The sequence below is a fragment of the Alligator mississippiensis genome, chromosome 1, assembly GCF_030867095.1.
Source record: "Alligator mississippiensis isolate rAllMis1 chromosome 1, rAllMis1, whole genome shotgun sequence".
Taxonomy (NCBI): domain Eukaryota; kingdom Metazoa; phylum Chordata; order Crocodylia; family Alligatoridae; genus Alligator; species Alligator mississippiensis.
Window position 1 is genome coordinate 47,570,916 of NC_081824.1, and position 23,912 is coordinate 47,594,827.

Genomic DNA, 23,912 nt, shown 5'->3' on the forward strand with positions numbered 1-23,912 from the left:
TTCTGATAGGTTTTCTGAAAGCCTTATTCAATTTCTGTAATATAAATTTGTTGCCACCTTTATTACTCATCTCCTGAACTGGATACCCAGCTGCTCATTATTTATATACAGTATTTGCTAGATACCTTGGCAGTCTTTAATCTCCACTTTTAGGCTTCAGACAACCTATTGAAAATACTTTAGCTCCCACTTGAGTGCTTACGTTTAGTTCTGTTCCAGTTAGATTAAGTACTCCTTATCTCATAGTTCAGCATAATCCTTAAGAAGAAAAAAACCTTGGTCCACCTTTCTACATTTTTTAAGGTTTATTTCTGCATTATTGAGGGTTTGTTTTATTTACTGAGGGTTCAGAAATATCCATTCTATAAGCCACTGTTTCATTTAACCTGCAGATTCTGTGAACATGGGGACATGGCCATCATGAGATTCCTTTTGTTTTCTTTTAAAAAATTGTGGAAAATCTTATTAAGTAGGAAAATATATTATTGGAAGTACTGGAAAATACTGTGCTGCTATTATTTTCAAATGTGAATGAAAATACTCCTTTATAAATACCCAACATGCATATGAACTCCCAGATCAGTTGCAAGATTTCTTATTCTTTTTCTTTTTTGAAGTATATCATGCATGAACTGCATTTCTTCCTTTTATTCACAATACCTGCCAGGACAGGATTTTGAATTTTTTTTTTATCCTGTCAGTATCTGATGAGGTTATAAGCACCTGAAGTGAGAAGAGCACAATTCTCCAGCTTTGCTTCAGGGTTCTGTAAGGAAAGTGGCCAACCTGTGGCATGAGTGCCACCAGTGCCATGGGCAACCTTGGTGTGTAACACAAGTGCCAATCAGGGAGGGGACAGGCAGTACAGTGGCAGATAGGGTGAGGAACAGAAAGCAGAGCAGCAGATCAGTCAGGGGGAAAATGATGGAATAGTACTTGCGGGGCAGGAGGGGGGGAGAGAGGAGGAGGGGAGGTTGTGGATCTAGTTTGTTGCCCCCTCTGCTCTAAAGCATCAACTTGAAATCCCTTCAGTTCAAAAAATGAATGAAATGTAGTTTCAAGTACCAGACCTTTCTTCCTTTTGCAGCCTTAGAATCAGTTTTTTTCTGTTTTCATAATGGGCTTTACTTTATGAAATACCCTTATAAAATGCTGCCAAATGCACAAACAGCCCCCAAATGATTTTTTCTGTAATGTTCCATTTACTTTTGATATATTAGATTGTGAATAATTATGCGTTTACAATAGTAATAAATGAATCCTGTGCTCTTGCAATAGTAGTATGTGGATAGTCTTCATGTAAAAAAGGTTTCAGTGGATGCTCCTTTTTAAATGCCTGTTGAGGAAGAACTACCACAGGGCCTCTCTCCTTTCTTGAAATGATTGACATTTAAAAACGTGTCCAGTAAAAATCATACCATTAAATATTTTCTTTCAAAGAACAATATTTTACTCTGCCCAGCATGTGCCTGACACATCAGTCTGCTGCTAACTTGAGCACAGGGCTGAATGACTTTAAGCACCTCTTGCTCTTGCTTCTCACATGTCTTATGGGATTTCTCTCCCTTAAGTAGTAGCAATAATTTAAAGTGGACCCAGCAGGAGGGATGGCATAAACCCACAAGTAAACCTTGATGCCATGAAGTATTAATCATGACAATTATAGACCAAACATAAAATAATAATCAGGATCTCTGAGAAGATAAATAACTGTCCTATATCTCCTATGTGTTATATTTTTGCAATTTGGATACAGTCTTCAGCAATTAGACCCAGTTCAGTGATGTTAACTAATATACTTAAGCAATTATGCAATGTTAATTTAGGCATGGATTTAAAGACATTTTTAATGTGTTTTTAGGTGATGTTAGTTGATCAAAAGATCAACTAACATCGCCTAAAAACACACTATCAAAGAAGTCTTTAAAACCATTTTTTTACTATTTGTCTTTAAAGTGTCTTTAAATGCCTTTTGCCTTTAAATGTCTTTAAAGCCACTATTTTTACTTTGAAGACTGTGGGCACATCTACACATGTTTTTACACACACCTTAATTTAATGTACATTTGCCTAATGCGCATTAAGGTGATCTAGGTACACATTTACACGTGCACACGCTAAGGCACATTAATGCATTGTGTGAACCAACCTGGGACTAGTCCCAAGTCAGTTGACATACACAGCATTAATGCACCTTAGCGCATCTACACCTGCGTTAAAGCGCTTTAGCTATTCACATTTACCTGTTTTTGCAGGTATCAAATTTAGGCACAGAAAGCCTAAAATTGCCATTTTTAAGATACATTAAGGGTGTGCACATGTAAACTCGCACCCTTAATGCACCTTAAAAATGACTAATGCTCCTTAAAAAAGCACATGTAGATGTCCCCTGTGTGTCCTTTGTCAGCCACTGAGTGCACTGATTTTGGGGCAAGTGAAACTGGTGCACAACAATGATTTTCAGTTTAAATATAATGGGAACTCTGATCCTTGCATTACAGATTATAGGTATTGGTACCAATTAGTGTTGTTTCATTAAAAGATGATGTATCATGATATAATAGCATGCCAGGTCCTTAATGGAAGTGTTTTTTCCAAACTTAATAAAGACATATATTGATAATGGTGGAATCTTTTACATTGCTCTATTTAAATGGGTACTTCATAATCTCCATTAATGTAATGGAAAAGAACCAGGCTAGATTATCCTAATGTAATTTGCTGGTGCCTATATTTTTAAAGAAAAGCCATGCCCTTTCTGTTTGTCTCAGTGAAGCGTATCAACAAAAAAAAGAGAAGAGTCAATCTGAAGAAATTTGAAGAAAAAAGAACAAACTGTGTTCAAGCTTTGACATATTTCATGAAGCTGTTGAAAACTGAAGTATGAAAGCCAGATTTATGAGGGGTTTTTTTTTTTAAGTTATTTGTAGATTCCCAAGACGACTATGTTCCCATCACTTAGTGTAGCCTTTAAAACTCAAATGATGCTTAAAAATATTCAAGTTTGGAACACATTGAGTTACTGTTGGGCGTCTTAATGGCATTCAGTTAAAATTAAAGGCGGAAGGAAGAATGTATTCTGCTTTGGCTTAAATAATTAGAGCTTGTTTTCTATAGAACAGAAGGAATAGCTTATGCATATTTTTGTGATGATCAAGCTAGGAATTACTCTTTTAAATATAATATTACTTTATGATGGGCTAATACAATTATTTGGGGAGAGTGTCTTTTGGGAACATCTGCATAACCCTTCACATTTGCCAGGCTTTTCCTTTCAACAAGCCCACTGATTTTGTTATTACTGGAATTAGAAACTTTTTTCTTTATCAAAGTATTATTCATCTCTGCTTTGCCAGGTATAGCAAATCTGTTGACAGCACTGGATTTATCATTTACTCTGAAAGGCCAATAGAAGCATTTCCCCCTGCCTCCCAGCCCTAAAAACAAATGTCATTCTTGGAGCCTGCAGCAAAATATTCTGTGTCATTAAAAATGTCATGAGTCATCCCAAAACAACAACTGAAATGAAAAATCTAGGATAATTAAAACCCTACCGTAATTATTAATATCATTCTTTTCTGCAACCATTGCTTCCTTAGTTAGTATCTTGATTTATATGTAACATTTAACCATGTAGAATATAAGGTCGTTTTACTTCAGTTATACCATTTCATTAGCCAGTACAGCACCTCTGTTTAAAAGCTGCTTTTAAAGAACCAAGGTAGTGAGGGGTTTAGGTGCCATATGCCTTAAATGCCAGTATGTATATCTTATTCCCTAGCTTTTTCCTTTGAATCAATAACTCTTGTAGCACTCACATTTTATGCTTTCCTCTGTGACCACTTCCTTTTTGCCACATATGTTCAGTAGCACTTTACTCAAGCTGCCCTCTTGAAATCAGAACTACTAGAAATCAGTAGAACTACTCAGTGTGTGTCAAGTGGTATGAGTTGAGAGGATGTGGTTAGGTGAAATGCTATATACGAAAGATGGAAAATGGTAATGTGAAGGAGGGGGAAGATACCCAAAAAAAGAACAACCCCTATTGTTGTCATACAGAGGAAAGACTGTGTCAGAATAGTGAGGTTAGGGCACAAACATTAACTACATATATGGATAGTGGTGCATCCAGAAAGTGACTTCTGGATGCAAAGCTGCCCCCCCTCTCCCCCCACACACACACTTTTCGATTGGACTGCCCCATGGGAGTCTCTGGGGTCTCCCTCCCTTACCCTTTCTGCTCAGAGAAATAACCCTTCCCTGCCTCTACCCCTATCTTTGTCCCTCCTCCCCCTCTTCCACCTGCCTTTCCCCACTGTTGAGTGGGTGGAGAAGGACCAGAGCCATTCCTGCCTGTTGCCCTCAGCTCAGCTGGGGATGGGGACAATGTTAGCAGGGATAGACAGGGGCTCCCCTTCCCCACAATGTGACTATACAGGGTGGAGGAAACTCTCAAGTCATTCTGTTGCCACTGTTCTCTCCCCAGCTGAGCCTAGCCCCAGCTCAGCCTGGCTGGCTCTAGAACTCCCCACCTCCCAAACATGGTAATGCAGCAGGGGCACACAGGGAAGTGGGTGGGAGGAAGGAAAGAAAGAAAGAGGAGGAGAGGGGGCCACCTTGAGCAGGAAGAAGAAGGGAGAGGGTATTTTACCTGCTTTAAAACTTTAACAATTCCCCAGACACTCCCACAGTGTGGTCTGCCCACACTGGTGAGGTAGAGGAGGCTGGGAGCAAGGGGGTGCAGCCACCCCTGCAGTGGGGGTTGCTGCCTCTGCACCCCCTTTTGGGAAATCCTGGATCCACCTCTGTATGTAGTTTATTTCAGGTTGATTTATCAGTTAAAAATCCAAATTAAATACATTCCATACCTTCCTCATAACCCGCTGTGACTTCATCTTCCTCTGCATTCTCTCACATCTGCCATGTTACTTAGAGCCATGTTCTAGTTTTGGTCAGGATATGAGCAGAAGGAAAGGTACTCTTGAAAGCTTTGGTAGAAAGGAGAGGGATTTGCTCATTTGAATCTTACTCTCAATCATTTCTGGGGAAGCAGAAACTTTTAAATATTTAAGTGGCTTGATCTGCCATCCTATTGAAAGTGTAAATGCAATTCAGCTCTGGAGAAAAATCTCGTCAGTTTTTAAAGTATGGTAGCGTTTGTGGCAAAACCTCTCTCAGTGTGATTTGTTTCGCTTTATCTGGTTTACTATGGATACAGTTAGGTCAGGATAGTCTCACATAAAGCTCTTTGTCTGTCTTTTCCTTTTTTCTTGAGCGTAGGATAGAATTGTAACAAGAATCTTATTTGTTGAATTATGTTTGCATTTTGAAGGCTCTGATTCAAAGCTTTACAGCACTGAAGTGTAGTTGAAGAGTGGTCAAGCATCTTGCTACAAAACCAGAAGTGAGTTGAGCCTTGTTCTGGATCCCTCACCAAATGCTAATCCCAGTCTATCCAGCTATAAATGGGTACCTGGTCCTTCGGGCTGGGAAGCCAAAGTCAGGCAGGTGCAATGCCATACTCACCATTTCCTTGCTGTTGGCTACAAAAACTTTTCTCTTAACCTCAGTAGCCTACACTACCAAGCTAGGAAAGGAACTCTGACCTTAACTGGAAATAGTCCCAGTGAGGTTAGTAGTACCAGTCACATGCCTAGAGTTAACAAGTAAATCACTATTTGCAAGATCAAGGCCTAAATTTGCAAATTCATTGAGTTAATCTTTTTCTGATATGTATACAAACTCTGTTCAAGTAATTCATGGATAGTGAAAGCAATTTTTGTTTTAATTTTATGGAATAATGCTTTGATGCTGAAACCAAACAAGAAAGTATTCTAATATTATAAAAGCCTATGTCTGTCTGTCTGTCCATAATGGTTTATTCATGCTCTGATTAGCTGACAAACAGCCAATCAGAGCACGAAGAAGCATTCTGACAGAAGGCAACCTGCTGCCATGATGGTGGGAACACAGGACAAGGAGCCCTGCTCCCAGGAGGTGGCGGCAGCAACAGGCCAGACTGAAGGGGGGCAAGGCCAGTAGGGCTGGCCTCGCTGCCCTGCAGGTAACCCGGGGGGGAGGAAGTGGGCCCAGGCCCAACACAGGTGGGGGGAGTGGGCCTTAGTGGGGAGAAAGCTGGCCCACCACAGCGGGGGGCAGAAACAGCTGGCCCGCCATGCTGGGGGGGTCCTGGCCCAGACGCAGCTGCAGCAGTAGCTGGGAGAGGGAAGGAGCAGGCCACCTCCCCCTCTTGGGCTCGGGCCCGTTCCTCTCCCAACCCCTGAGCCTGCTTTGGCCCCAAGTCCACTCCTCCTCTCTCCAAGCAGGCCCAACGCAGTGGGGGGGGGAGGAGCGGGCACATCGTGATATCAGCAATGCTGGTGGGGCCAGAGGAGGAGTGGGCCTGGGCCTGATGGGGGGGGGTGGGGAACGGACCCAAGTGGGGGGAGGGGGAGGAAGGCAGCCCACAGTGGGAGGGGAGGGGACAGCAGGCCCGGGCTGGCCCAACCCAACATGTCAGCTGCAGGGGGAAGGGAGGAGCAAGCCTCCTCCTCCTGCTGGGCCTGGGCTCACTTCTCCCTCACCCCCGCTCTCCCATGTTGGCCCCAAGCCTGCTTCTCCCATCCCCCTGCTGCTGCTGGGTTGGCCTGGGCCCACTACTCCCTCTTGCCCTCATAGTTTCATAGTTTCACAGTTTGTAGGGTCGGAAGGGACCTTGAAAGATCATCAAGCCCAACCCTCTGCCATGCAGGAAAGAGCACTGAGGTCAAACAACCCCAGCAAGGTGTTCATCTAGCCTCCTCTTAAAGACCCCCAGGGTAGGAGCCAACACCACTTCTCTTGGAAGTTGGTTCCAGATCCTAGCTGCCCTAACTGTGAAGTAGTGCCTCCTGATATCTAGTCTGAATCTACCCTCTGCCAGCTTGTGACCATTATTTCTAATCACTCCTGGTAGTGCTCGGGGGAACACAGACTCCTCCAGTGCCTGCTGGTCCCCTCTGACTAGTTTGTAACAGGCCACTAGATCCCCCCTCAGCCTCCTCTTGTGGAGGTTGAACAGGTTCAAGTCCCTTAGTCTCTCCTCGTAGGGCCTGCCCTGCTGCCCCCTGATCATGCAAGTGGCTCTCCTCTGAACCCTCTCAATGCTGTCCACAGCCCTCCTGAAGTGCGGCGCCCAGAACTGGACGCAGTACTCCAACTGCGGCCTGACCACTATCGCATAGAGGGGGAGGATCACCTCCTCGGACCTGCTTGAGATGCATCTGTGGATGCATGACAAGGTGCGGTTGGCCTTCCTGACCGCGTCCCCACACTGTCGGCCCATGTTCATTTTGGCATCAATAATGACTCCAAGATCCTTTTCTGGCTCTGCGCTGATAAGAAGGGAGTTCCCCAGCCTGTAGGTTTGTTGCTGGTTCTTCCTCCCCAGGTGCAGCACCTTGCACTTGTCAGTGTTGAAACCCATCCTCTTCTCATCCACCCACCCCTGTAACCTGTCTAGGTCCAACTGCAGCCTATTCCTCCCTTCTAGCGTGCCCACATCCCCCACATCTTAGTGTCATCGGCAGATTTGAATAGGGTGCTTTTTACTCCCTCATCCAAGTCACTGATGAAGGTTCTGAACAGTCACTCCCACCGTAGCAGGCTGGCTTCTCCCCAGCATCGGGCCCAGTCCTCCCCTGCATCGGGCCCAGGCCCAGGCCCACTCCTCCCTTCACCTCACTGCTGCAGCGGGGAGTGGGGCCGGACCCCACGTAGCAGGAGGGAAGGGGAAGTGGGCCCAGACAGGGGGTGGGGGCAGGCTCTGTCCCTGCCCGCTCCCCCATCATTCTTGACAGACAATTGGCTAGTAGAGAAATAAAATTTAGAAAGCAAATTTGGGAAGTAGTTTTGAGCAAATCAAATGGTATTATGATGAAAGTGACTTTAACTTGTAGTGTGTGTTGATATACTGTATGTGTATATACTTAAAATAAAAATCTTACAATTGGTGTCATACTGATGCTCTTATCTTTAGTACAGAAAAAAGGTGTTTTTTAAACCTATTTTATTTTAATCTATGGTTGCCGTATGCTTATATTACATGGTGTTTAAAAATAGTTCTAGTTTTTTGGGGGAAAATGAATTAAGCTAAAAATAAGTAAATTTTTTGCTTTTTCCTGCAAAAATATTGTTTTGCAGGGAGACGTGATCCAAACTTCTTCAAGTATAATTTTGAACATCTGCCAAACAGTAGATTTATTTGCCAGATGTTTTCATATAGTATTCCCAGTGGGACTCTATCTTTCAGAGAATACATTGGTGAAATTAGCTTTTCTTATCAGTCTGTGGGATTTGAGAGAAGCAGGCTTGTCTGCCAACACATAGTGGAAAGAAACAATATTAGGAAAAACTGTCTGCATTCTAGTTTTCTTTACTCCTCACCCTTATTTTCACTTACATGAAAAACTACTGAGGAGAAAAGGGAACAATGTATTGAAGACAGAAGGAATATCCAGGTAATCTAGACTTTGCCATGTACTAGCTGCCTTTGATGTTTCTCTTGATGTTTTCAACAGCAGAAACTGACCCAAATGTTCATACAAGAGGCCAGACACTTACCACTTCCAGCTGTGATGCACACACATGTTGGATTCGCCCATGTGCGGTTTCTTCTTATGCATGCACATTGGGACATTGAACTGGCTGCACCAGGCATGTTGAAAGCATGCTAATATGTTACCTATTTGAACGGTCGTGCTTCTGGGACTGGCAAAATGGAAGCCCATTTTGCAACTGGATTGTATCCGTAACGTACAGAAATGTAGCATTCTAGTTAATATCCTGGAATGTAGATACAATATTTGTAATAATTTGCAGGAACACGATAGGCAGAATTGAACATGCATGACCATGACAGACTAAAGAGTATCTGCACCAATCTGAAAAGTCCTTGCTGCTCAGAAAAGGAAAGATGAGCTTTGTAGCTATTAAGATAGATCAGTGGAGCGTAACCTTTTAGTGTAGGAGGCCAGGTGTTTGTGACCTAACTGCACCACAAGGCCCTGCTCCTCTTCAGTAGGGCGGGAAGAGGTGTCTGCCAGTGTCAGAGGGAGGGGAGGGAAGGCAGAGAGGAGGGGAGGGAGAAAAGAGAGTTTACCTCTAGTACACACCACCACATCATAGGGGAAGGGAGGAGAGAAAAAGGGAGAGAGAGTAAACAGTATCTTCTGTAGGGGAGGGGAGAGGAAGGGATGTGAGAGGATCAGTGGCATGGTGTAGGGCACAGAAAGGGAGGTACGAGGCCAAATTGCTTGCTACTGATGCCACAGGCCAGATCTAATTATTTCACCCTCAGGCTATAGGTGGATCACCACTAAGATAGAGGACATGACCCAGTACTGCTGTGACTGTTAACTGTGCGCTCACTATGGGTACTGCATTCATAGATTCATAGATGTTAGGGTCGGAAGGGACCTCAATAGATCATCAAGTCCGACCCCCTGCATAGGCAGGAAAGAGTGCTGGGTCTAGATGACCCCAGCTAGATGCCTATCTAACCTCCTCTTGAAGACCCCCAGGGTAGGGGAGAGCACCACCTCCCTTGGGAGCCCGTTCCAGACCTTGGCCACTCTAACTGTGAAGAAGTTCTTCCTAATGTCCAGTCCAAATGTGCTGTCTGCTAGCTTGTGGCCATTATTTCTTGTAACCCCTGGGGGCGCCTTGGTGAATAAAACCTCACCAATTCCCTTCTGTGCCCCCATGATGAACTTATAGGCAGCCACAAGGTCGCCTCTCAACCTTCTCTTGCGGAGGCTGAAAAGGTCCAGGTTCTCTAGTCTCTCCTCATAGGGCTTGGTCTGCAAGCCCTTAACCATACGAGTGGCCCTTCTCTGGACCCTCTCCAGGTTATCCTCATCCCTCTTGAAGTGCGGTGCCCAGAATTGCTCGCAGTACTCCAACTGCGGTCTGACCAGTGCCCGATAGAGGGGAAGTATCACCTCTTTGGATCTATTCGTCATGCATCTGCTGATGCATGATAAAGTGCCATTGGCTTTTCTGGTGGCTTCGTCACACTGCCGACTCATGTTCATCTTGGAGTCCACGAGGACTCCAAGATTCCTTTCCACCAGGGATCCCTTTCCCTGCCACCCAGCAGGTCATTTCCTAGGCAGTAGGTGTGCTGGACATTTTTCCTCCCTTGGTGCAGCACTTTGCATTTCTCCTTGTTGAACTGCATTCTGTTGTTTTCTGCCCACTTGTCCAACCTGTCCAGGTCTGCCTGCAGCTGTTCCCTGCCCCCCGGCATGTCCACTTCTCCCCATAGCTTTTTGTCATCCACAAACTTGGACAGAGTACGTTTCACTCCCTCGTCCAAGTCGCTGATGAAGACATTAAAGAGTATCGGTCCAAGGACCGAGCCCTGCGGGACCCCACCGCCCACACCTTTCCAGGCTGAAACCGACCCATCCACCACGACTCTCTGGGTGCGACCCTCTAGCCAATTAGCCACCCACCAGACTGTGTAGTCATCCAAGTCACAGCCTCTTAACTTGTTCACTAGTATGGGGTGGGATACCGTATCGAAGGCCTTCCTGAAGTTTAAAGAGTGAGAGTCTTTACAGGTAAAGGGCTACTGCTGAGTGAATCAGATGGCAAAATCAAAGCATTTGCTACTCTGAAGCATATGTTACATTCTGGAGCACCAAGTGTTAAAATTCTCCTGCTTAGTAGTGCAATGCTATTACTTTCACATAACATTTTCAGCCTTACAAAACCTAATAGTAAACTGCTCAGAGGTAGTGGAAACAGCATCAAACCAACATGCTCAGCACTAGAATTCAGAGCAAGAAGTTTTCACTCTGTACTGATGCCACGTGAGCCATGTCACTATTTGATTCTATCATTTTTCATCCTTTTTAAATATTGACACCTTGGAGAGAAAAAAACTAGAATCTCTCTTTTTAAACCTACAGGAGACAATGAAATGTAATGCGAATATCCTTGATCCCTGTAGGATCTTGCAGATTCTGCAAATTCCTCACAGTAGGAAAACTTTACTTTTCAGTACTCTTCACTGCATGAAGCCATTCTTTATCAGAAGGCTGATACTTCACTGCTTTGTGTGCTTTGCCTGCCCCCTTGAACTTCAAGGCTAGGTTACATTATATATAAACCAGTATACATGATCAGACACCAGTCTAAACCTGCAACAGAACAGAAGTTCAGCGCACAGACCAGTTTAAAAATGGCAGAACCTGGTTTAAGATAGACCTGGATGAATATAGTATTAGACTTAATCAGTTTAGGTTAGTGTGGTATGCCAAACTTCTGTACCATATCCAAATGTACATGGGGCTCCACATGTGTTTTGCTTTCAGATTTTTAGCAAGTGATGCAGTGTCTGAAAATGTATGGCTATGCAAGTGTGCTGTTTCCTAAAAATGAAATAACTTGGGGTTACGTTTTTCCCTTGATTTTTGTACAGAATTACAGTGTCAGCAAATACAAATATTATTAACTTAGACTGAGCTGTATTTTCTACACTGAAATCCTATTAAAATTATTGACTCAGACATTTTTCATCAGAAGTGCTAACTAGCTGTATTAAGCACACCTACTGTTTATTACTCTGTGTTTTGTCAAAAATACAGCTTAATAAAGCATGCAGTCTGATTTCTCACTTTGTTGCACCAATTTTCCACTGATGTAATTCCATTAATTTCTGTCATAGCACCAGAATAAAAATAGAATAACAGTGAGGAATCAACCCTTCAGTACTTAATGAGCAAATCCTGTTCTGGATGAAGTAAATAATGGGACTTCTATACTTGGTCTTCAGAGATAAACTATGTAAGAATGTGCAGCCTTTTGCCTGAAATGTTATGTTCAGGATGCTTATATTCAATAAATGTTTATTTTTGCCATTTTCCAAGCATAGTAACCAGTATGGTTAACACTTTATATGTTCTGCAAATATGTTACTGGATTTCTAACCTTTCTAACACTAGCCTGTGAGATCTGAAATATGCATGTATGGTAATAAAATACAAATTCAGAAGTACATTTTGAAAGCAAAATATGTTGTCTACCTCTCAGGTAGCTGTAAAGTTTATATAAACAGTAGATTTTATTTGCTATCATATTGTTGAAGCTTGATAAATGGACTATCTTTAGCCTCAATGTAACATTTCTTTTATACATAGTGATTTAGGGCAATACTCTCCTTCTATTTGAAGAATAATATTTTTACAACCATATTTCAGGCTGGAAATTTCTTCTAGTATGCCATTTTGTAAATAAAAACTGCTCATGAAGACAGTAGTTTCAATGATGAATAATTTCTCAAGTACCTCTGAAAACAGGTCCACGTTTGTTTTTATGTTTTCACCACATGAATTTGAGTAGCCACTCCAGAGTATAATACTGGGAGGCTGTACCCCTAATTCACTGGAGCAAAAAGATTGATTTATAACTATAAAATGAAACATTCCTTTCTAAACTTCTTCTGTAACTTAAATTTATATTCTAAACCGAATGCATTTTTAGTTATACTTTGGACAGTGTCCAAATCTTACCTTTAGACTAAAAATACCTATAAAAACTTGGTATTTCAGCTAACTTTCAGCATCATTCGAATAAACAGTATGTTCTAGGTGTATAGCTTTCCACTCCTGAGCCATCTTTTCCTTTTCTTGTACCTCACAGATAAAAACAGAAGACAGAACACTTAATATAGAAACCACCTTCTAGTGTGACATTGGTATAAATCAGAATTAATTCCACTGGGGTCAATATTTAAACCTCTGAAAGTGAGATAATTACTATCAATACTCTGACTTGTCTCATAAGCCTTTCTCCTGTCTCCTCTCTCTGATAAGTTGTATCCCGTTGCTGTTATTACAACCAGGGATCCAGGTCTTCTGTTTGCTGTGGAAAAACATGGAGTTTCTCCTTTAACTGAGAAAAATGCATATTTTCTCTTTTAAAGGAGAAAAAAGTTAGAAACAGTGGGTTTCCCCTTGCAGGTTGGTACCATTCCAGCCTGCAAGGGGCTGCGGGGAGTGATCAGACAGGAGGTGCCACATGCATGTGTGCATGCACATGCATGCGGCAGCCAGGCAGTGGTAAAGAGTTCCCTCCAGGTAAGTCTGTTGGTGGGGAGGGGCACAGGCCACACTTTCGGCAGGGGGGAGGGGGCACAGGCCACGTGGTAGGGGGGAAGCGGGGGGGGGACAGCCACAGTTGGACCTGTGTCCTGGTGAATGAAGAAGGAAGGGTAAGCTCTGATTTCCCATGATAAAAACCCCAAAATCAAATGCCAACATTTAAAGGTATTTGGAATTTATTCTATTACTAGCCAATTGCCCGTCAGAAATGACGGGGAGGAAGTGTGCCCCCCCCCCCCATCTGGGCCCACTCCCCCTTTACCTCCTGCTGCTTGGGGTTCAGGCCTGCAGCCCTCCCTCCCCTGCCGCAGCGGCAGGGGGAGGGGAGGAGTGGGCCCGGGCCTGATGCGAGGAGGGCCTGGGCCTGAGGGCGGAGAGAAGATGGCCTGCCACAGCGGGGGGAGCAGCAGGCCCAGGTCAACCTGGGATGGGGGGAGGAGTGGGCCCGGGCCTGAGGGGGAGCGAGGGCTCGCTCCTCCCCTCCCCTCCGCCAGCCACTGCCGCGTCAGGCCGGGCCTGCTGCTTCCCCCCACTGCTGCGGTGGGCCGGCTTCTCCCCCCACTCAGGCTCGGTCCTCCTACCCCCTACATTGGGCCTGAGCCTACTCCTCCCCTCCCCCAACACCACCACCGTGGCACGCCTGCTATTCCCCCAACCCGCGTCGGATCCACATCTTCCCCAACTGCCACCGCCTTGGCCCTGCAAGCAGTGATGACAGAAGGGGGGAGGGGGGAGCCAAGGCTAGAGCCAGTGGCCTCACTCTTCCCTGCAGCTTCTGGACCCCACTCCTCCCACGCGCCGCCCCCACCATCACCTGCAAGGAGTATGGGGGGGGCGCTGAGGCCAGCTCCAGTGGCTAGCACTGCTGGCCTCGCCTCCCCTTCGTCCCCTGTGTCCCCACCACCGCCAGCTCCTATCAGCCAATCAGAGCACAATAAAGCATGACAGACAGACATACTTAGACTTTTATAATATTAGAATAATCATTGAGGCACTGATAGGCTTGCAAATTGCTTCAAAATAGTAAATATATCAATAAAAGATTGTGTTCTACTGATACCTATATATATATATATATATATATATATATATATATATATATATATATATATATACAGTGAAAGCTCTGTTACCCGGCATCCCCCAGGAATGGGAGATGACGGATAACAAAATACGCCAGTTAATTGAGCGGCTCTGGTCGCCGCTTCTCCCACCACGTTTGGGGCATCCCTCTGCCCCTCCTGCGGCACTGCCATCCCTCCCGCCACATCGCCGCCTATCCCATGGGCCCTGTGGGTCCCGCGGGACCGGGAGGCAGACCCCGCACAGCCCTGTGCAGCCTGTTATGCCCCCAGGCCGTGGGGGCTCGGCAGCACAGGCTGCTTTGCCCCCAGCTGCAACGGTTCAGAGAAACCAGAAGTGCCGCGGTGGGCATTTCCAGTTTCACTTTATCTTAGAAGCTGGCATGCCAATTAGTAGAGCATGCCGGCTTGTAAGATGCTGGATAGCGCAGCTGTTACTGTATATAGTGCTCTATGATTTTACGTGTGGAAAATATGTGAATTTGGAGTTTTTTTAAACCGAGAAATTGTGATTTTTTTTTTAATCAGAGAATTTATGATTTTTAAACAGAGAAAACCAGGATGCCTGGTTATGCCTTGGGCTGTGATACTATAAACAGATGCATCTATGTGGACCTAAAGACTTTTTCTGAGTCCTGTCAAGGTATTGCTTGTTAGTCAGAGACTTGTTTTTATCCACTTGCTATAAGTGCCAGGCACAATATAGCATGTGTTTAACATGCATCAGTTTCCCCGGGAGGAAGAATTAAAAATGTAATGGATAAATTAAAAAATCCTGCTATTGTATTAGCACAAGGTATTTTTAAAAAAGGTATTACATATATTAGTGCTGCTATTTTTAATAAGTCAACAATCAATATGTAGAGTTAAAAATGTCAAATGAGAAACTAAAAGCAGAAAAATGGTGCATTTTATTATTGTAATGAAGAAGGGCTGTATTACCAGGCTGTAGACTCTCAGTAACTTCTTTTTCTTTGTATGTAACAATCGTCTTTCTTAAATCCTTAGTTAAAAGTACTAAATTATTAATATATTAATTAATACAGTAAACATTGCAAGGAAGGCCCCTCTGTCGGTTCATCTCTCTGATAAAAGAACTTAAGTTAATACCTACATCTTGAACAGTGACTACAGCTAGTCGCACTTTCTTCTCAGATCCTCCCAATAGGAATAAAATTAGTATAGCGAATCTGTATCAGTGTTTGATACCATAGCAGGCACTGGTTGTGCTGAGTATATTCTCATTGTGACACTTTGTAATACAAATAGCCAGTTCTCATGCATACAGTTTGTGTAAATTCTGAGCTTACTTTTGGGGCCTGAAATTTTCCCATGCTTGGCCTTGGCTCATGATGAATGTATTTATTTTAAACTGTTGGGTAAAATCTCTCAAAGTGCAAAAAGTTAGCAGCACTCCTAGAGAGTTATAAACTCTTTGTTGTTGCAAAGGCAGCTGGTCAGTTCAGTTTTAACAGCTAGATTGTGCTCTAGTTGAAATTGCGGGTAACCATCTCCTTTTCAGGGAGCAACATATGCACCATGGCTTACCAATGGCTTACCATTGCCTTGCAGGTAGACAGGCATGAAAGCAGCTTTAGCCTTGAAAAGTCATTGTGTTCCCCTAACAAAAGGTTTCCCATTATTTCTACCTTTTGAATAAGAAGTGTTAAGACCCTTTTCTCCCTCTCACCCACACATATGATACAAGCACAGAGTCTGGTTAGCAGGCTGCAGTTAAATAAGACAGGAAAAGTAAAATTTCATGTCCAAAAAGGAACCTTATTTTGGTCTATATTTATTCTATTTTGTGTTCCTATTTTTGTAGTAGATATATAAATTAATACCATAAACTGTGATTAACAAAGAAACATATATGCCAAAGCACAAGTTGTGCAAAGCAACTCAACTTAGCAGTGATGTTGAACGCTCTCCATCTACGTTACCTGACTTATTATTAGCTGTGCAGATTTAACAGTGCATCAGCACAATTCAGGATGGGTTTGAGTTAAATCAAATTGATTTAAATCATGGTTTAAATCATGATTAAATCACTGGTCAGGAAGCCTTGATTTAATTATTGTTTTCTGCAAAAAGTGCATTCTTGTTGTTTGATATAACCTTAATAAATATTATTCACAGCTCAGAGACAGATGCATTTCCAATTCACTAGCTTAATCATAGGTATTTGGGGGATATTTTTGCCATGCTGTATTAGGAGGACATGAAATAAGCACTGCAGCCATATGTTATCAGCTTGGGGCTTCCTTCGCTTCGGAATTTCTTCTCATTTTTTTAATTTCTTCTCTCATTTACAGCCTGGCAAGCCTGCTGTTATGATAGGTTTTCCCTTCTACTGTACCATTCCCTCACTAGATCTCAAATCAATGGAGAGGCTATACTCAGAAACTTATCCCTCAAGACTTCTGCTCAAAATGTTTCTCTTTTGTTTCTCTGCCCCTCCCTCCTTGCATTTATCTCTAGACTCCTCCTCCTTGCCCAGATCTGCTCCACCCCCAACAATCCTCTATTCATTTCACTTCTTCAAACTTTGCACTTTTAGAGAGAGGTAAGGGCTTGACTCTATATACACAAACTTGCAGAGAGACAGTAGGGCTGATGAGTAAATAATCAGGTCTGTTATCTCTCATTTCCATATACTGCTGTTAACAAGGATGTTCTCTCTGGATCCACAAATCCACAGTTTGAGAAATGAAACTAAGCATCACAGAGATGCTTAATGGGATCTTCTAGACTGAGCACTGAGTCCCAATGGGTAGAATATTTTTCTTTAATCTTTACTAATCTATATAGTAGCCTGTGGGAACTCCATAAATTAGGCTCCTAACATAGTCCATGGTCTGTTGTGACCTCTTTGTAAAACTTTTCTAAAAAGGTTACATGAATAGATTGTCTCAAATATTATACAGTTAAAAGTTATAATCCCTAGTCCATAATATCTTTGATCTTTAATATAGCTTAAATTAAAACCATCTTTATATAGGTTTATTTTTTAAAAGCATCTTAACAACAAAAAAATAAAAAAATGCAATTCAATTAAAAAATTATATAAATTTAAAAAAACCTTTTTTTTTAATTAAAAAGGTTGTTGATTTTTATCCACCCTGGTGCAGTTGCTGACTTTCACATTAATTTAAAGCAAGTATATGTCCAGCAGTAAGGTCTGCTGTACACGTAAACTAGCTTTTCATAATTAACTCAGCAAATAAATGTTTTCAGGGAAAATGTTTGAACAAGTAGGAGTACAATAGGCACTTTTAAATCATGTCCCTGAAATGTGTGACACAGCAGGATAGCAATCAATTTTAACTGTACATTTTGCATCTAAGAAACCCATGTCCTGTTGGGTTTTTAATATAAACAGAGCTTGTCAAACCTAATCAGTTTCATCTTGGAAACCCTAGAGCTCCAGGCTAACAAAAGCAGCATGGCAAATTTAGCCAAAAGGCCTCTTAGAATCAAATGTGATGGTTAATTTTAGATAAACTAACATTAGATTAGTGTTTCTGGCTGATTATTTTTTCTCCTTTCAAATGTAGTTTATCCATTTAAATAGACATCTCTGGAAGTTAGTCAGTCTGACAAAGGAGCCACCAAAGATAGGCCCATGTTTGTCCTGAGGCTGTTTCTGGGTTGTTTGTTTTCCTTTATAAGAGCTTAGTGTATTTTTTAATTTATTGCCCTTCTTAACCACTCCAGGAAGCATTTGTATAGTTGCTTGATGAATACATATTTTTAAATAAATGGGACTTCTTGAAAACAAGTGGCTGAAATCCCATGAATACCAGAATCATGCTGTTTATTTGTACATCCATGGATGCCCACTTGATCTTGCTCAAGGAGGTCAATAGGAAAGCTCTCTTTGACTTCAGTAAGGCAGGATTAGGCACCATATCTTTCCTGAACACTATAAACTCTCAGAAGAATAAACAGTTACAGCACATTTCTTGGACTATATTTCATTCCTTTTGCCTTGCTTAACTATGTCAGCTTCTGCTTTCTGTGTAAGATAAAGCACAGGGAGAATCACCTATTTGTAATCTCAGCAGAGCAGCCAAGAGCTTCATGAGCACAAAAAGCTGTATGCTCCAGTCAAAGGTGGTATAACCAGAATGGGATTGACTCATTTGAAGGGTAATACAGAGGGACTTGGCACAGTTACTGGCTGAACCCTATCAGTATATAAACTTAAAATGTTATTTTTGTTCATCTAGCTCTAGCAATGTTCTCAAGCATTGAGTTAGTTTTCTTGTTTAGTTGCACCTTTATCTGAGGTTGTGAAATTTCATTATAGACATGCTTGTAACATGGATGAGTAGTGTTCTTACAGTAAATAAACACACTGTTGCACCAAGATCTTAAGTGCCTGAAGTTGCACTGAGTCAGTGGTGAGAGACCAGAAATTTACTAGGACTGTAGAATCCCCTATTCTACTAAAGGCTAAGCAGACTACAGACACCTCAAACTTCACCATTTCACCTGCCTCAGTGATTTTGGTTTCATATTCAATTTTGGCGTGAAAATTCTAAGCATTAACAATGACTTTCACTTTCCCAGTCCCAGCAGCATCTCAACTTAAATTTTTGCCTTCCTGTCTTCTCACTGTTACCAGAGCACTCGCTCGTCATTTCAATGCCATCTTACTGAGTTCCGACAAAAGAATGGGAACAGAAGATATTGCAAAGTTTGGCAAATCTGAGTTATCATTGTTTCTTGCTTTTTTTCATTTTAATTAGGCAGACTATGACACTATATTAATGTGGTTTATGTTTTTATTAGACACATCGTTAAACTTAGAGGAGACAGTGACTAACCTGTGAAGACTGAATTGATTTAGCCTCAGGCATTCTGACTGTCTCTACTTAGCCATATAGGCTAGGGACAGAAGTTACATACAAACGGGTTTAAATTATCAGAAACCAGTTTAAACCTGTAACAGAACAGAAGTTCAGCATAAACCAGTTTCAAGATGAAGAAACTGAGTTTAAGATAAACCTGGATGAATGTAGTGTTAAACTTAACTGATTTAGGTTAAACTAGTTTATGGAACTTCTGTCCCAGATCCCCTCCCAACTCAAGTTACCTCACAGTCCTCCAGCATCCCAGGATTCTTTGCAGCCCTAGGCTGTGCTGTCTGCTCCAGTGGAGCAGGGCTAGCTGTGTCTCCAGCTGTCACAAAGCAGAGGCATTAAAGCCTCTGCTCCCTAGCCTGATTCCTGCCTGCACCTCTCAGCCTGGCGGGAACAGACCCCCACACACCCTAGCCTTGGTCTGCACAGTACAGGGGGAGGCAAAGCTCCCAAAATGGGAGCTTTTCATCCCCTGCAGCCTTGTGACCTAGGCTGGGATCAGCTCAGTCCCGCCCCTTCACCAGCCACTTGCCTCTTTGAGAGGTGGGGGGGAACACACATTCCCAGCCACTGCAAGCACCCCCACGTGCTCTGCACAGCAGGGGGGAGGTGTTGGGCCAGGTTGTGCATTTCCCCAGCCCCCACCTCTCAGAAAGGCTGGCAGGGGGGCAGGACTGGGGCTTTCCCAGCTGACTCGCTAGGCTGTGGGTGGGGGAAAAGCTCCTCTGTGGGGGTTTTCCTCCTCCTACCTATGCCATGCACCCCTGCTGGGGGGCCGGTGCCAGGCTGGGGGTACTTTTTTCTCCCTTGCCTCTCCTCTGTCTGTTATAGTGGCGGGTGACTAGTGAGAGGTCAGGGCTGAGGAGAGCTGGCCTGCTAGCTCTCCCCATCCCTATGGCTGACAGCAGGGGGTGGGGGCGTGTCCAGCAGTCAGTCAAGTGTAGGCTACCAGTTGGCTGGGTTTGGCAGCCTTCAGCAGTGTCCAGCATGACAGGAGGCATATGTGAGCACCCCCAAGGTCCTGGCCTGTACTGCAGTCTTCTGCCTGCTTTGGCCACTAGAACACTGAACATCAGTTCAGTTCATTATTGATCCAATCTACACAGCATATAAAAACCTACGAAGATTGAATCGATTCCACCTCAGGCTGTACTTATAAAGCTCTAAAATGCCAGAAGGAGGCATTTTAGTGAACAAGTCATCAAGGATATTTGCCATCTCACTTACCAATATTAGGATGCTCCTGGAATAAGTACTGGTAATGGAAACCTGAATAGCAGCTTTTTAAAAAATGAATAAATAAAATAATGCTGCCTTTTTCCTTTTTGCCAAATCCTGGCAGAAAAAAATTGACAGATCACCACAGCTAATTTAGGACATCAGAATGAAATTGTTTTATATTTCTGTACTGAAATGAAACCACAGGCACTTAAAAGGCTCGACCTGGTGCAACATGCAGCAACCATTACTATTGACATCATTTTGAATCATTGTTTTAGGACTCATCATTTCATGTTACAATAAATTGATTTTTGACAATCCTTATCCTTCTGTTACAAGGATTTGATTATTTCAGCTCTGGCTAGTTTAAAGGAAATGTTTATCCCTTACCAAAAACTTTAGTACATCACAAGTACCCTGACCAGAATAGTTCTACACTTTTGTTTATATTGGAAATGAAAGAAATGGCTTCTCATTCCAGTGCTTGAGTTGCCCTTTCTAGTGTACACTAGGACTATGAGGAGAAAGAATTGTCAGAGTTGCTTTACATACATCAAACAAATGTGTTTAATTTTAAGTTCAACGAACTCTAACTGTGTTAAGGACTGCACGGTATTTATAAGGACTTATATTTAACATGTAATAAGTATAGTACATTCCATTACATATACCATTTATTTAATCTTTAACCGGAAGTTAGCTGGTGTAAGCTATTTTATGTCTGTTCATTCTCCAGTAGAAGTAAATTGGAGGTTTGCCACTAATTTAAGGATTTAAGGTATTTAACAAGTGTGTGGTTACAACAGTGTTAAAAATCCAACATACACAAGATCCACTTTTACAGGCTTACCTGAAGATGGAAACAGATGTTGCCTTTGTGCCGCTATAAAAAACTTGTGGTGACAGAGTAACAGTAAATAGATGTCTATTGCTTTTGTTGCACCACAGTGTGGCTACGACAAAGGTAGAAATAAAACGTGCCACTTAATTGCAGTGGACATCTATTTGCCTTATGGCAGAAGAGCACAGAGAGGTCTGGTGGCCTGTGACAAGCGTTTCTGGAGCTTATGGGGCTGGTCCTGTGTGTCCTGGGAAATACCCTGGGATTGCAGTGGACTCTCCTAGCTCTCCCTGTTTCCAGAGATGTAGTCCTGGGATCTCTGGGGCATATCTCTGGAAGCAGGGAAGTCGGGGCTCCCTACTTGCAGTGGCATGCCTGTGGCAATCTCTAGAAACCCCAGAGATTGCCAAAGATGCATCTCTGGAAGCAGGTAACATGTCTCCCATTGTCCTAGAAAATCAGCGGGTGGGACGACAAGTGATACATGCTTGGCCCAAATAAGTGAATCAATTGGGCCTCGCACCGCTGATCTGCTTCATTTGGAGACATCTATTTCTAGCCTTAGTGTCTTCTACAACTGGCACAAAGTCAGATATAGGTTTGAGTTTAGAATGTTGTCGTTTAAACAGTCAAAGTCTTCAATGGACCTGGGCTAGCTCAAAAGATGGCTACTATATTTAAGATATAGATTTTACGGTCTCTATTTGAACAGTGATCCACATATAACCACAGCAATAAGAAGGCTTTTGATACAGTCTCCCACAACATTCTCCCAGGCAAGCTAAGGAAGTGTGGGCTGGATGAATGGATGGTAAGGTAGATAGAAAAGTGGCTGGAGCATTGGGTTCAGAGGGTAATAATCAATGGCTCAACATCTAGTTGGCAGGTGGTATTAAGTGGAGTGCCCCAGGGGTCGGTCCTGGGGTCAGTTTTGTTCAATGTCTTCATCAATGACCTGGAAGATGACACAGAGTGCACCCTCAGCGAGTTTTCAGATGACACCAAGCTCGGAGGAGTAGTAGATATGCTGGAGGGTAGGGCTAGGATTCAGAGTGACCTAGACAAATTGGAGTATTGGGCCAAAAGGAATCTCATGAGGTTCAACATGGACAAGTGAAAAGTCCTGCACTTAGGACTGAACAATCCCATGCACCAGTACAGGCTGGGGGCTGACTGGCTGGGCAGCAGCTCTGCAGAAAAGGACCTGGGGGTTACAGTGGACAATTAGGTGAATATGAGTCAGTAGTGTGCCCTTGTTGCCAAGAAGGCTAATGGCATACTGGGCTGCATTGGTATGTGTGTTGTCAGCAGGTCAAGGGAAGTGATTATTCCCCTCTTCAGCACTGGTGAGGCCACATCTGGAGTACTGTGTCCAGTTTTGGGCCCCTCACTACAGAAAGTATATGGACAAATTGGAGAGTCCAGCGGAGGGCAGCAAAATGGCTCTGGGGTTGGGGCACATGATTTCTGAGGACAGACTGAGGGAACTGGGCTTATTTAGTTCAGAGAAAAGAAGGCCAAGAGGGGATTTAATAGCAGGCTTCAACTACCTGAAGTGGGGTTCAAAAGAGGATGGAGCTAGACTGTTCTCAGTTGTGGCAGATGATAGAACAAAGAGCAACTGTCTCAAGTTGCTGCAAGGCAAGTTTAGGTTAAATATTAGGAAGAATTTTCTTACGAGGAGGGTATTAAAACACTGGAACAGGTTGCCCAGAGAGGTGGTGGAAGCTCCAACGTTGGAGGTTTTTAAGGCTCAGCTGCACAAAGCTTTGGCTGGGATAATCTAGTTGGAGATGGTCCTGCTTTGAGCAGGGGATTGAACTAGAGGACCTCCTGAGGCCCCTTCCAACCCTAATTTTCTATGATTCTATAAGATGGAGCTTTTCAGCATCTTGCCCACATTATTGGAACTACTAGCTACAAGACCTAAAAATATCCACCATGCTCACTTGCCAAAGAGAATCATAAAGCCACTTTAATTAACATCAACTTTTAGTAAAAAAAAATAGCATAAATATGTGAAGGAAAGTTTAATCCTTCTACCTCCACTGCAAGAAGAGAGAGAATTCAGGGGAGAATGGAGAACCAAATAGAGCTTCTGTTTCAACTACCTTCTGGCTTTATATATTTGTAAGCATTTTGGGTGAGCACTGTAAAAAAAGTACCTGGAATGTCTGTTCAACCTTTATCTACGTAATATTTTTGTCTTTGTGGCCACAGGCTATACTTGTCTAAAGCACGAGTGTTCAATCCCTGGCCTCCAGACCAGATCTCACCTCTGGTGTGATCTCACCTCTGGGGAGTCCTGTGGGCTGTGGTCCTGTGTGCTAGGTTGGGCATGCAGGATGGTACAGGACTTAATCCCAATATGTAGGTGTGGGAAGTGCCCCTGGAGCCTGATCCCAGCATGTAGGACAGGGCAGAGGCAGCACAGGACCCCCAGAGCCCAAACCCTGCGCACAGGACCAGGTGACGGCAGCATGGGGCCCCAAAGCCCTATCCTGGCACACAGGGTCTACTCTAGCCCACAGACTGGCCCCCATGCCCTTCGTCTGGCCCACTGCATCAAAAGGTTTAGTGGCACTAGTCTAAAGTATTCTGAGGTACTTTATTATGAATACTAATGAGAAGACATTATTAAAAAGAATTGTTTTAGCATTTTAGCAAAAGACAAATCTAGATATAGTTTTCCTGTCAATCAATTTTTTCAACTCTCTATATAAAATTTGCACTAATATACAGTAATTCTGTT

General features: G+C 43.2%; 1 protein-coding gene across 5 annotated transcripts in view; it reads left to right on the top strand.

The window, feature by feature from the left end:
- Positions 1 to 23,912, top strand: part of MCPH1 (microcephalin 1) — a 228,582-nt gene that overhangs the window by 176,002 nt on the left and 28,668 nt on the right. The window lies entirely within an intron of this gene.